At 38.0% G+C, this 14,875-nt stretch overlaps 1 protein-coding gene across 5 annotated transcripts in view; it reads left to right on the top strand.

Moving 5' to 3' along the window:
* The window catches only part of LOC149256069 (protein ENHANCED DISEASE RESISTANCE 2-like), a 313,045-nt gene that overhangs the window by 283,628 nt on the left and 14,542 nt on the right, over positions 1-14,875 (top strand). For 2 of the 5 annotated variants that reach the window (XR_016267267.1, XR_016267266.1), the window contains exon 23: positions 12,972-13,073. The exons of 2 other annotated variants lie outside the window; for them this stretch is intronic. The gene's annotated coding sequence lies outside the window, so the exon portion shown is untranslated. Of the gene's footprint in view, positions 1-12,971; positions 13,074-13,152; positions 13,490-14,875 lie in introns of those variants that run through there. One more of the 5 variants, XR_016267268.1, reaches the window with a different exon arrangement.

Raw genomic sequence — 14,875 nt, 5'->3', positions numbered from 1 at the left:
TGTCCAAGTACCTTGTATGGATTATGAATACCTCCCTAGTTAAGAGGGAGTGTTGAAATTTGTAAGTAGGTTGGTCTTCATAATGACATGTAATCATGATTTTATGTATTTAATGTAAAGAGAAAAATAAATTTATTATTGTTGTTCTTGAGGCATGGGTTTCATGCTCAAGGGAAATTTATTTTTAGGTCAATCACCCATTGAGTGCTTCTAGGGATTATTATTTAGTCTACAAGTCAATTGAGTCATTGCCATGTATTGAAGGCCCATTTGGGCATGTTACATATTTTAAAGAAAAAATTATTTGAGTCAAAATAGAGTAAAAGACCCTCCAAGGCCTTGTCATGGTGCAAAGATCAAGTCTGCCTAAAAGGAGAAATTTGACCTAGTAGAAGATCTAAGTATATAAGGGAGACTTCGACCTCATTTAGGGTAGTCATCTAACTCATTCAAGTTCGATCAAGAAAGAGAATAGAGTGTGAAGAAGAGGAAGACAAGAAGGAGAAAAGGAAGTCGAGCTTATGGGATTGTTTTTGGGCTATCTTTCTCACACATGCGAAATGGATTAGGGCATCTTTCTGCAGTAGCAAGTATTGAATTGCAGTCATCATCACGGGCCGAGTTTTGGGTCAAGAAAGGTCTCATTTGCAAGTTGAGGTATCAAGGAAGAGAAGTCAAGTGAAGGAGAAAGGAATCAAATCCATAAATTTTCTAGGCAAATGTGAAAACTGTTGAAGGAAATGTAACTAGGCTAGGTATTCATAAATGTAGTTTTGATGTTTGTACTTATTCAAGAAAAAGAGATTATTTTCGTATTATTTGTTAATGAGCTTCTTGCTCATTGAAAATTGGTCAAGCACATTTTGAAGTGCATCTAGAGAGTCAAAGTCAAAATATAATTATGATAAGACCTTTTGAGGGCATGTTACATCATGTATGGCATCATACAAGGTCATGGGAACACCTCCAAGCATAGTCAAATCCTGTCCTAGCATCAACGAAGTCTCCAAGTAGCAAAACGATGTATAAAAGATAGATTTTAGTGTAACTGTCATGTCGACCTAGAGGACAGTCAAGTCGGCCTAAAGAGGAGGGACAAACCTCTATATATAGAGGTTGTCCACTCCTCATACAAGGCACAATCAATCTCTGGAATACGCAAGCAAAGAAAGAAGACTAGAAGGATGCAAAGCCAAGGAAACAGGTCGACAAGAGCAACGCGATAAGGAGACAGAACAACGAAGGTGAAAAGACAATTTTCTAGGGTTCACACAGTCACACGTGCAAAGGAATGAAGCTCTGCCTGCGGTTACTACAATAGGAAATCACAATGGCAAAATATATCTGTTCTGGGCTAACATACAAGGCTTATAAAGCCTCCCCATCCAACGAAGAAAGAAGGAAAGATCAGCGAGGAAAAAGATATTGTTTTAGGGTTTTTGTCCACACATGCAACAAGTGAACTTTTGCAGATTTGGCAGCAAGTGAAGGCAACATAGTGACAGGCCTCATTCTGATATGTGACTAAGTATATAAGGCCTCATAAGGACATCAAAGAAGGTTCTCTTTATAGCAAAGCAAAGTAGCCATGATATTCTAGGGTTCTCCTAAGGCGAAATGAAGCCTAAGCAACAGAGGAAGGACAAAGTGTTGAGGAGCAGAATGCCGGAAGACAGAGGACCATGTGCCAAAATTTATAGTGTAGAAAGAGGAAGGATTTGACCTGTGCTTGGAGGATCCTATAGTCAAGGGTCTAGGGTTTGGCAGATGTTCAAATAAGAAGTTTCAATAAGAGAAAACATACAAAGGGTTTTCCTCTCAAGAGTGGAGAGGTTTTGTCCCTGGCAAAGAGCCAAACTTTGTGTTCTTGTTATTTTGTTTTGGTAGCAATTTGATGAAGTACACACATATGCACTAATAGGAAGAAGAAGTAGCATAAGCTAAACAAGAATAGTAAAAAGACTCCACGAATTGTTATCATGTAACGAAGAATCATCACAACACTACTTTGCCCTAGATTCTTCAACAAAAACTAGGGTCTTTGCAGAGGAATCTGCTGGGAGGTTGAAGTTGCAAAAGAATTTGCTAAGAGGTCCAAATTATAGAAGAAGTTGCTGGAAGCACATCAAAGAAAGGTCTGATTTGGTCTTGGAGGGTCTTGGTCAAGGGCCGTAGGTATTGGATTTTGTCAATTGAAGCTGTATAAGAAGAGAAGAATTCTGGTGCATTGTCCTCTCCATTGGAGAGGTTTTGGCCCTGGCTGATCACTTACATTGTGTTTTGTTGTCTCATTGTTCTTTATGATTTGGTAGCTATTTGATGATAGAGAACACTAATAATAATAGAGGAAAGAAGAAGTTAATGAAGTAAAGTAAAATTACATCACAAGCAGTTATCAAGTGTAAGAGAAATCACATACACTTGCTGCCTCTAGATTTCTCAACAACTAACTCCTTGTGGAACCAATAGACAAATGTGGACCTGGATGGGAAATATATGAAAAGGAGTTATAATGAGCGGAGGGGAGTGATGTATGTGATGTCGGGAAGCTGGACCACGCAACCAAAATTGGGGTTTCCAATGTAATGCCACTCTTAAAGCTAGTAGCCAATAGAGGAGATCCCACGAGACTAGGATACCAGCTTAACCACCAAGTTGGACAAGGGGAGAAGAGTACAAACCAAGCCCATTGTTTTCGCCAAACTCCCCCACTAATCCATGCCCAAAAGTGTCCATGATAACTAAGCAAAAATACCCAATTATAGTGAAAGCCATATCCTTGGGGTTGGAAGGCCCACGTTCAAATATACGATCATGATTGATGGGCGAGGGTGGATAATGGTTGGCTTAGGTGGCAAAGATAGTGGCATATTGAACTATTTGGTGGCTCTAAGGGGCTACTGGTTGCCGGCTGAAGACAATGTAGGAGAAAAATTTCTCCTATAGGTGTCACCCACAGATGGTGGGTAATAGAGCCCTTACCCCAAACCAAAACCTTTCCATCAACAAAAGCAACTCTATCACTTTTATCCTCTAGACAAGAAATAGAAAGTAAGTTTTTCTTCAAACCTGGAACATATAGAATATTGTTGAGGTGAATACTTCCATCAGAATCGAGCTCCAACGAAGTAGATCCAATCCCTTTCATTGGATAGCTCTTCTTGTCTCCAAGTTTGATTGAATGAGATGAGTTACCCTTAGATAGGGTTTGAAGTTGATTGCATTCTCCCGTCATATGTCTGGAGGCACCACTGTCAATAACCCATACATTCTCGTCCTTGAAAGTGCCAGATAAAGTGGAGAACAAACTTCCATCTATTACTTCCTTCGTAATCTTGGAGATGATCTTCAATATGAAATCCTTGATAGATGTAGTGAGATTCCCCAAAGACTTGAAACCCTTCCTCATAACGCTTGCCATAGTGCCAACTAAGATGTGATCTTCAGTCTCCTTCTTGCACCTTAGCTCTAATACCATGTTGGAAAATCTAGAGACTTGTAGATTATAAATGATTTTCCTTATCTTGATAATTACTTGTGATGTTGGTTGGCCTTTAATTAAATCTTTAGTTTTGTTCATCAAGCAATTACCAAAAAAAATGAAGATCACAAAGATACGAAGTACACAGGATATAGGCTACAAGCGCAAAACCCCTCCAAGGGGACACTTGGAAAAATTCTTATCTTCTTCATTAGAATCTGCCTACGAATAGACTTCCGAGACCGAAAAACCAAAGCAACAACCCTACAAGGCACCAAGTTAGCCCCCAACAAGATCTTCTCCAAGGCAACTTGCAAACTTTGACCTACTACAACTTCGTCCCAAAATTTCGGCCTGCAATTTCGGCCTCTTGCAACTGTAGCTTCACAGAAACCCTAGCTTCGCACGAGAGAGAGAGAGAGAGAGAGAGAGAGAGAGAGAGAGAGAGAGAGATTTAGCCCAAGAAACTTCGCTTGTTTCTTCCTTTCTTTGTCCTTATTTGCTTTTCTCTTCCTTTGCAATCGTAGATCGAACTTGAGTGTGTCCATATGAGGTCGAGCTCCGTTGTATTTATAACCTCCTTGAGTGGTCGAATAACCCTTCTTTAGGCCGACTTGATCTGCACCTTTGGCCGACTTGGTCTTGGGCTTATAAGTGGCTTTTTCTTGACAAAATAAATTTTTTCTTAATTACAATGAGTCCAAATGGGACTACGATACATGACCAATATTATTCTTTTTCTTAGAAAGACCTAGAAAACCTAAAAGCACGAATAACATGCTTTTGACGCAAACTTGAGTATGAAACCCATACTCCAAAAATAAAATATAATTTTTCTTTCTTTCTTTATAAAAAATATACAATGTCATGATTACAATTAGTTCATTATGAAGACCGAACCTAGTTACAATTTTTAACAGGTTCCACATTATTTGGAGCAATTTCATCTTCTTCATCAAAATCTAAGTTTGAGCCCATGGATTTCCAAAATGCAACATCCTCATCAAATATAACATCCTTGCAAGTCTCAATATATCGTTGCCCTGGAATATAGACCCTAAAAGCTTTTGAATACCTGCGGTGCTCCTCCATACAATTAGCTGCGCCCTGTCTAATATTCTTTCAAATAGTTGAAAGCAACATCGATACATAGAAAAAATACGTATGCCATATACATATATAATGGTGGATTTATATGAGGTTTATATGGAATTTATATGAGATTTATATGGTGGATTTATATGAAATTTATATGAGGTGGATTTATATAATGATGGATTTATATGAGTCACATGGTGGATTTGAAATCTTTTGGTAATGCCCTTTTGAGTACAATTTTATTGTATATTGGCAGAAGTATTTTTCTATCAGCAAAAGTAAATTGTTTTTACAGAATGCATTCAATCATATCCATGGTGGGAATAGTTCTCACTGGCAAGGAGAACTATCCTGAATGGTCCCGGATGATAAAACACACCCTCATTTTCAATGAGTTGTGGAAAGGAGTGTGTGTCGGAGAAGGAGACAATGGCCTAGTACAGCCTACCTCAGACAAAGAGCTCGTCATTTGGGAAAACAAAAACAGCAAAGCTTATGCATTAGTCACAAAATCTGTAAATGAAGAGGTGAGTCACCGTATTTCGTCATATTCAACTGCCTTTGAAGCCTTACAAAAGCTGAAAGAACTCTATGACTCACATTCTGCACTTGAAGTTGTTCAACTCATGATTAAACTCTTCACTCTTGAACTGCAAAATAATGATCCTCTTGCTCTTGCATCTGAAGTAAAGTCTATAATGCATGATATCAAATCTACTAAGGTTGAATTGGATATCCCTCTTATCGCTTTTCTCAAGGCACTTTATCCTACTTACTCCAAGTATCTTGAGTCATTGCAAGCAAATGGAAATCTCAAAGATATAACCATTGACTCTCTTATAAAAAATTTGCTGAAAGAGAGAAAGCTTTTGGAAAGAAGATAGCCCTTGAATCTTCTGAAGAGACTATGTGCCTTGCTCATAAAGAAAAGCATCCTGCTCAAGATTCTAGAAGAGGAAGAGGTGGACGAAGAGGAAGAGGAAGATATTTCAGAGGCAGGGGGAGCAGACATTCTCAAGGAGAAAAGGCAGATTTGCACTGCATTCGCTGCAAAAGAAATGGATCACATGATGCCTCTACATGCAAGATGGGACAAAATTCAGCAGAAAGGAAACCAACAAAAAGGTAAAACTGATGATATAGACAAAGGTAAAGCACCTGAATCTGCTCACTATGTTGTGGCACAATGTAACATTGGAGTAAATGAAGATTTATTTAATGCTTCACTTGCTTTTTGGAAAAATGATTGGTTGCTTGATTCAAGAGCAACCTGCCACATGACTCATAGAAAAGATTGTTTTGAAGATTTCGCTGACAAAGTTGATGGAGTAGTATACTTTGCAGATCAATCAAAAATCAAGCCATCAGGGCTTGGCACAATCAGGCTTAAATTGCCTAGTCTTCCAGACTTTCTTCTAGATCATGTCCTATATCTCCCACAGCACAAAAGAAACTTGCTGTCCTTGGTCCACATCCGCCATCAAGGTCACTCCATTCATATGTTTGATGGCAAGCTTGAGGTAAGAAAAGCATTTGACCACTCACTTGTCATGAGGGGAATAGAAGAAGAAAGGCTTCTCAAACTGCAAGGAACTTCTACTCATGCACAACATTTCTCATACAATTCTCATCATGAAGAAGGTACACTTCCATCAAGTTTATTATGGCATGCTAGATTTGGACATTTGAACTATGACAGTCTCCGCTTGTTGAAGAAAAATGGTGTTGCTGGTTTGCCTACAATTCCTAGGAAACTTAAACAATGTGATGCTTGTATTCTAGGAAAGCATAGCAACAATCTTTTCATGATTCACATTCAAGAGCACATAGGAAACTTGAACTCATTCATTCAGATTTATGTGGTCCAATGCCCGTTCCTTTTGCAAATGAAAATAAATATATCATGACATTTATTGATGACTACACCAGAATGTGTTGGGTTTATTTATTGAAGAACAAATCTGATGCTTTTTAAACATTCAAGAATTTTCATAAATGGATTGAAAATGATGCACAATCTCATATTGGGTCTATTCGCACTGATAATGGAAAAGAATACACATCAAATGAATTTGAAAACTATCTTCGCCAACATGGGATCAAACATCAAACAACTGTGCCTTATAATCCCCAACAGAATGGTGTAGCTGAAAGAATGAATAGGAAAATCTTAAATATGGTACGATCCATGCTCTTTTTCAAGAATGTAAAGATAATGTTTTGGGCTGATGCTGCTCTATGTGCTGCATATATAAAGAATAGATGTCCATCTAATGCTATAAGAAACAAGACTCCATATGAAATATGGTATGGACATGTTCTTTCGGTAAAGCATCTCAGGGTCTTTGGTTCCCCCTGTTATGCCTTGATACCAAAGGTACATAGAAACAAACTTGGTGCTAGAAGTCGTAAGTGTATCTTCCTGGGATATTCAAACACCTCCAAAGCATACCGCCTCTATGATGAAGTAAATAAGAAATTTGTTGTATCTAGAGATGTAATTTTCCTTGAATCATCCAAAACTAACAATGTTGTTGAGCGGCAACTTGATCGCTTGGATAGATTCGCAAAAGCAAAATCATTTCAAGATTTGATAATCAAATTCCACATCTTGAAGGGGGGATTCCTATACTAGATCAACATGTGGAATCTTCTTCTGAAGAACACTCTCCCCGCATGAAACTCCAACAACGGATGATGCTTTAAGTGATGTAATTGATAGAATTGGGAGACTCAATCTTGATTCAGTCCCAACTCAATCAACGGAGCAGCCTGGACCATCTAAAAAAGGTCCCCCAATGTGGGTGACAAAGACGCTTGAAAGTGTTCATCCTGATGAAATTGGAAAGACAGGAACCAGAAATTCAAACCGGCAAAATGGAGGTGATGTAGATGACTCTAATTCACCTGTTGATATGGATATTTCTTATGATTGTGAATTGAACTTGTCTACAGATTTTGAACAAACTTCCTTCAATGAAGCTGCTTCTCATGATGAATGGAAAGAAGTGATGCAAAAGGATTATGATGCCCTCATAAAGAACGACACTTGGAAGCTGGTTGATCCTCCATTAGGAACCAAACCAATTGGCTGCAAGTGGGTCTACAAGAACAAGTATAAAGTTGATGGCTCACTTGACAAGCACAAAGCTAGGCTTGTGGCAAAAGGTTTTGCACAGAAGGAAGGGGTCGATTATGAGGAGACTTTTTCCCCCACAGCAAAATGGGCTACCATCCGGACACTCTTTGCACTAGCAGCTCAGAATGGTTGGAAAGTCCATCAAATGGATGTAAAAACTGCTTTCTTGAATGGAGATCTAAAAGAGAATGTTTTTATGTCCTAGCCTGAAGGATTTTCTGTGAAAGGACATGAACATAAAGTATGCAAACTTGTGAAGTCTTTGTATGGCCTCAAACAAGCACTGCGAGCCTGGTATGAAAAATTGACTGAGCATCTTCTGAAACTCAATTTCAAACATTTTGATCTTGATGATGCAACTTTATTTGTCAAGAAAGTTGGCAAAATAGTTGTATATCTTGTGGTATATGTAGACGATATTTTGATGACAGGGAACAATGAAAGCTACATTGCATCCATAAAGAAGGAATTGGGGAAATGTTTTGAAATGACTGACTTGGGCTATGTTCATTTCTATCTTGGCATTGAAGTAACCCAATATCCAAAGTCCATATTTCTTTCTCAAAAGAAATACATTAGAGATCTGTTGAACAGGTTTGGCATGACAGAGTGCAATCCTCTTACTACTCCAATGGAACAAAACTTAAAGCTCACATCTATTGAAGGAAAGGAATTTGAGGATGCAACAAAGTATAGACCGCTTGTAGGAAGTCTCAACTACCTAACTATTACCAGACCAGACATTTCATTTGCTGTTGGAATCCTCTCCAGGTTTATGCAAAAGCCTTGTGAGGGACATTGGTCTGCTGCGAAAAGAGTTCTAAAGTACTTGAAGGGAACTCATGACTTTGGAATCAAGTATACACAGGTGGACGACTTCAGCTTGATTGGATACTCTGATTCAGACTTCGATGGAGACAAAGAAACTGGGGTATCTACTTCAGGATATGCTATGAGTCTTGGATCAGGAGCTGTCTCCTGGAGATCACACAAACAATCAGTTCCAGCAGATTCCACAACAGAAGCAGAATACGTGGCAACAGCTGAAGCAACAAAATAAATTGTGTGGCTCAGGAAAATTCTTGAAGATTTGCAGGTAAAACAAGTACAATCAACTCCACTCATGATTGACAATACCTCTACAATAAAGTTGGCCAAAAACCCAAAGTTCCATGATCGAACGAAGCATATCAATACTAAATATCATCTAATTCGACATCATGTTGAGGCCAAAACAATCCATCTCTGTCATTGTTCCACAAATGAGCAAATTGCAGACATCTTCACCAAAGCGCTTGGAAGAGAAAAGCTTGAACGATTTAGAATGATGCTTGGACTCACCAACGTCCCTTCAGATTAAGGGGGGGAATGTTGACACCTAATCCTTGTGATTGGGTAAATATATGTAAATAAATAAATGAGAAAATGAACAGTCATCGGGAGATGAACTGAACAGTCTCTCCCTCATGTATATAATATACCTACCTGATGGAATAAAACAAACGAATCAGTTTTTGCTTAATGGAGTTACTGCCTGGCCTGACAGTATCCAACAAAAGTACCCCTCTTCCCGGATGGTTCCAACTTTGTCCTTTCCTCTTTGGGTACATGAAAAAAAACTAGACAACCAAAGATTCTTAAATGTTCAACATTTGGTCTCTCACCTGTAAAGACTTCTTCGGGAGTCTTATAATCCAAGACTCGATGTGGGCATCTGTTTTGAATGTAGACAACAGTCCTTGCAGCTTCACCCCAAAGAAACATTTGCAATTCTTGATCATGAAACATTGCTTTGACAACTTCCATTATAGTTCTATTCTTTCTTTCTGTAGTTCCATTTTGTTCAGGGTAGTAGGGAACTATCAGCCGCCTCTTAATTCCGGCATTCCTGCAGAAATCAATTAATTCATTTGATACATACTCCCCACCATTGTTGGACCTTAGAGTCTTGATTCTTCTTCCTATAGCATTTTCAACCTGTGCTTTGAATTCACGAAACTTTTCAAACACTTGATCCTTGGTCTTGGGAAGATAAATCCAAGTCTTGCGAGAATAATCATCATAAAAGATACATAGTATAAGCATACACCCAAGGTTTTGTTAGGGATGGGCCCACAAACATTATAGTGTATAAGATCCAATATTCCATTGGATCTACTATCACTGCTAGTGCATCTTCCTTTAACATTTTTCCCAAGGGCACATCCTTTGCATACTCCATCATGATCTGTCTTAAGTTTAGGTACACCTTTAACAAAATCTTTCAATCTTCGCAAAGCTTTGTAGTGCATATGAGTGTACCTTCTATGCCAAATCTCACTAAGTTCTGTAGTGTTGTGAAAGAGAAATTGGGAATGAACGACCAAGGAGACGATATGGTCGTCCAATTCGTACCCCAAAAATTTTAACAGATTCAAAAGATGAATTTTTCTTCCATACTAGGATTTGTCCATCAACAAAAGCAACTCTATACCCTTTGTCTTCAAGAGAAGATATGGACAACAAATTCTTCTTTAAACCAGGAACATATAAAATATTGTTAATGGATACATTACCTCTGGATTCCAATTGGAAAGATGATGTAGCAATGCCCTTGACTTCATATTTGCCAGTCGCCAAGCTTTTCCTTTTGAGAAAACTTCTTTTCAAGTAATTCAGATAGATAAACACAATTTCCAGTCATGTGCCTAGAGGTACCACTATCCACAAGTCCAATTTCATCATGATTTTCAATAGAACCTGTAAGAGCACAAATAAATGAGTGTTCAGATTCAGAATCACTTCTCCTATGCCTCCTCTTTGAAGATGGCTCATTTAGATCAGCAGCAGATGCATGATGTCTTCTTCTTCTTTTATGATCATCATCCTTTTCATAGTCATCTCTTCGATTCCTTTGAGGACATTGAGCTTGATAATGACCATAAGCTTGACAATGAAAGCATTGAACATTTGTTAGATCATTTCTGTCTCTTCTATCTTTGTTGTCTCTTCTATCTCTTCTACTTGGAGAGGGAGGAGGAGGCCTTCTATGAGAGGTAGAGTCCTTCCTTGAAGCAGATCTTGGTCCTTGTCTTTTACCAACACTTCTTTGGAATTTGCCAAAATTTGGTTTCTTCTTCTTGTTACCCTTAGCATGAGCTGCAAATGCTTCTATACTTGGATCTTCAATGTCTCCTCTAGAATAGAGTCTTGACTCTTCTTGAGTGCATGCTGCCCATAACTTGTCAAAGGTTGGAGCATTCTCTCTTGCACTAATACCTGAAGCAAATGAGTCCCAAGATCTAGGGAGACTGCCCAAAGCAACAGCCAGCAATTCCTTATCAGATACTTCTTCATCAATGGCTTTGCGTTGGTCTCTAATTTGAGATATATTGAAAAAATATGATGCCACTGTGTCATTCTTTGTCATCTTCATGTTACAAAGTTGTCCCCTCAAATTGATGGATTGATTCGCATTATTGATGGTATAAAATCCAATGATGGCATCATACATAGCTTTAGCATCCATATGTTCAGCAATATAGGGAATCAAATAATCCCTAACATAATCCAATAAAATGCTTCTAGCTAAAGTATTATCTTCATGAAACTTCTCCTTTCCTGCTTGATCAGATGGTTCAGCGACTTTGTTACTTTCAAGAAAGATCTCAACTCTTTCCTTCTATGCCCTGTAGTTAGTGACTCCTTCAAGCTTGCTTTCGGTTTTCATAAATGAAGAATTCATGGTGAAAATATAGGACAGATCCCAAAAACATTTCAAATGCTCTTCAAGATGCTTTTCAAGTGTTCTTCAGGTGCTCTTAAGCTGATCTCTCAGCTCTTTTCCTTCACCAAATCTCTGATACCATGTTGAAATTCTAATGATGCAATGACTAAAATAGTTCACAATTGATAACTACTTCTATTGATGCAAATTGTTCCTTCTTTATACTTCAATCAACAAGTAGCTATACATGAAAAACTTCAACCAATAATACTTTAACAAGAGCAGTAAATAGAGATCACAGTAGACAATGAACAATAGACAATAAGCAAGAGACAAGAGACACCAAGATTAGGCTCACAGCCAGGGAAAAACCCACAAGGGAAAAACCCAAAAATTCTCTCCTCATGAGAGAGGGATTCTGTCCATCAATAGTACACCTGAATGTTTCAACAAATCCAAAATAATCAACATTGAGAAACCCAATCAAAGTCTTCACAAAGAAAGAGAGATTCCACTTCTGTCCAATGAGAGGGTCTCCACAAGGAGGCCGAAATGCAGGCCTGTAATCACTGTGAAAGTAGGCCGAAGTCCTCACTGTAGTTACTGCAAAAGTCTGCCAACGAACTGTCAAGAATTCAGCCCTAAAATCCTCGTTCAATCTTCAGGAGTATGTCATTTAAAAGAGCAAGCTTCTCTGTAGTTTCGGTCTCAAAAGAATCGACAGAACAGAGAATAAGATGATCCCAAAACTTGCCCAAGTCACTGTAGTTAACGAACCTTTGAAGGAGATCCAAACTCCAGTCAAAATGAAACTTCTTTATCCTCTTCGCACGTGTGGATATCTCTGTAATAGAAGACTGAACTTGTTTGTAATTGCAGACCGAATTGTTTGTGCTTGATGGTGGTCGAAATGTATCCCAATGACCTTATATAAATAGGTGTCATGTGAGGGCTATTTAGCCCTAATGGGGCCGACATAATGACCTTCAAGGAGCTGACTTGCAGGGCTTATTTGAGCTGACTTGTAGGTGACCATATTAATCTCTTGCAGAATCCAAGAATCCAACCCAACTTGCAGAATCCAACCTAGGAGTAGAAGACTAAGTAGGTGCTAGAGATGGAAGAAGAGTTGCACAGAGCAGAAAATTTGTCTAAACTTGAATCTGATACCATGTTAGGCCAGGTTGGGTAGATCCGAATTTCATTGATTTACCATTAACCAAGCATACACATACATACAAAAGATGTTGTGACCTTCGGTTCAACTTCAAAAGTCCAATGTTTCTTCCTATTTTAATGGTTCATATTTCTAATATTTACATATTTACAAAATTTTCATAATTCACCAAATCCCTAAGGATTAGGTGTCTAACAACAAATGTTGAAAGAATTATTTGAACAATGCATGTGAAGCTCTGGAGAAGAAGCTTGTGTATTATGGTATTTAGGGTTTTGTTGAATAATCATAATCCTTAAGGCAAGTGTAATTTAATTTCATTAATTGCAACTTCCTGGATTGAATGGTGAACCATCTTCTTTGGGTGCAGGCTGAAACAATTCTTTTCATCTTGGAATTGGCAGTTTTTTAAGGAGCGATTGGAAGAAAACAAAGTTTATAAATCTTCATTTCTTGATTTTGAAAAGCATTGGTAAGCTCTGTTTTGTCATTGACTGCATGTTAATTTGTCAGAGGGTTAACGTGTGATCAACTGCTTCTTACTGGACCAGACATAGGGAGCGCAGACTGAAGTCGAGCCACCGCTAGTAGACACCCAAACCTGCAGCATCTGATGTAATAGTCTAGGCCATGTTGCAACAAACCTTTAGCATGTTTTGAGTCAGTCATCTGTGGAAACCAGTGGAGGCCTTGCAGTCGCCAAATTGTAGTGGTTATTTTAAAGTCATCTTGGCTGTTATAAATGGCCTTTGACTTGTTAGCAACAATGCCACATGATGGTAGCTATTTTTGTCAATATAATCCAATTTTACCTTTCAAATGCAAGGCATATTATTCTGTAAGATGAATTAATATAGAATTATATGCCCATGCTTTTTATACAATCAACTGTGAGTTCAATAATGCTTGTTTTTGATTATGTAGTACCTCATCACACCCTTAACCCCATAAAGCGAAAATTGGATTGCTGGTACCTTGCTGGCCCCAGTCAACAATTAGCTCACGAAGAGTGAACATGTCACAAGTGGGTTTTGGACCTGGGTGTGCAGGATAACATTTCCTCTCAAACACCCTAATTAAACCCAATTGACATAATGCTTTTTTTATTGACAAACTTTGGACTAATTAGTGCAACTGAAGATATATGAGGATTACATGGCTTGGCCATCACCTCCTTTTACTCAGGCTGTTCTACAATGCTATGAATTAAAGCTTCTGAAATGCTAATAATTGAAAAATCATCCCAACTTTTTTCCAGAAAGATCAAACTCCTTTAAGCCGTTCAGTTATTGTTCTTCAAGAGCATATGCAGGTTTTCGGTGCTTAAGTTTTGTCTGGTATCAATCACTAATTTAGCTGAAATTTTTTACGCTCTTTCAAACATTCTCCAGAGTTGTCAAGTTTTCTAGTCCCCCCTTTCTATCCCAACAATTTGTCTTCAACCTCTTCTAAGCTTTTGTTTTGTTGATAGATAAAAGTTTTCTTTTCTTGGTGTATGATGTTCTTACCAGTGTTGCACACATCGCGATAAAATCGCGATAAAATCGGAAAATCGCGATTTTTTAAATTTGCCGATTCAAAGCGCGATTTTTATCGAAAAAATCGCCCCTTTTTTTTATAGCGATTTTTTCGATAAAATCGCGATTTTTTCGGTTAAAATCGCGGGGGGCGCGGGCAGCGAGGTTTTATATGGAAAAAACGATTTTTTTTTTATTCATTCAGCAGTCCGCCGCGGAGGAGAAGGAGAAGAAGGGAGGGAGAGGGTTGTGGGAGCGAATCGAAGCGATTTTAGGAGGAATCCAAGCCAAGATCGCCAATTTGTCCATAAACCAGGTATGTAGATTAATTTTTTTTTGTTTTGGTTCAATAAAAACTTTGTTTTTCATTGTTTTTAAAGAATTTTTGGAAATTTTTCATTGATTTGGGATGGGTTATTTGTTATGACTATGAGAACCAATTTTTGATTTTTATTTTCTCATTTTCTTTAAACATTGTTTATTTTTTTTGATTTTTCATTGTTTTTTGGCATTTGGTTGGGTGACTTGGGTTTAGAAATTGGGATTTTGGAAATAATTAGCTTGTAATTTTGCAAATGCTAAATTGTAATTTGTATTTTACTATTTACTATTATCATTTATGTAATCCTAAATTCCTATTTCCTAATCCTTATTTTTCCATAGGTTTGCAAATTCAAAATTCAAAAACAAACATGCCAAGGAAATTGGATCCTTTCTGGGAATATGGTGACCCTAAAACTCCGAATGATAGACAAAA

This window comes from Pinus tabuliformis, chromosome 7 (genome assembly GCF_031772625.1).
Source record: "Pinus tabuliformis cultivar Carrire ecotype Pingquan chromosome 7, CPIR1, whole genome shotgun sequence".
NCBI lineage: Eukaryota > Viridiplantae > Streptophyta > Pinopsida > Pinales > Pinaceae > Pinus > Pinus tabuliformis.
The sequence above is the reverse complement of the archived record's forward strand: the minus strand, read 5'-3'. Positions and strand labels throughout refer to the sequence as shown.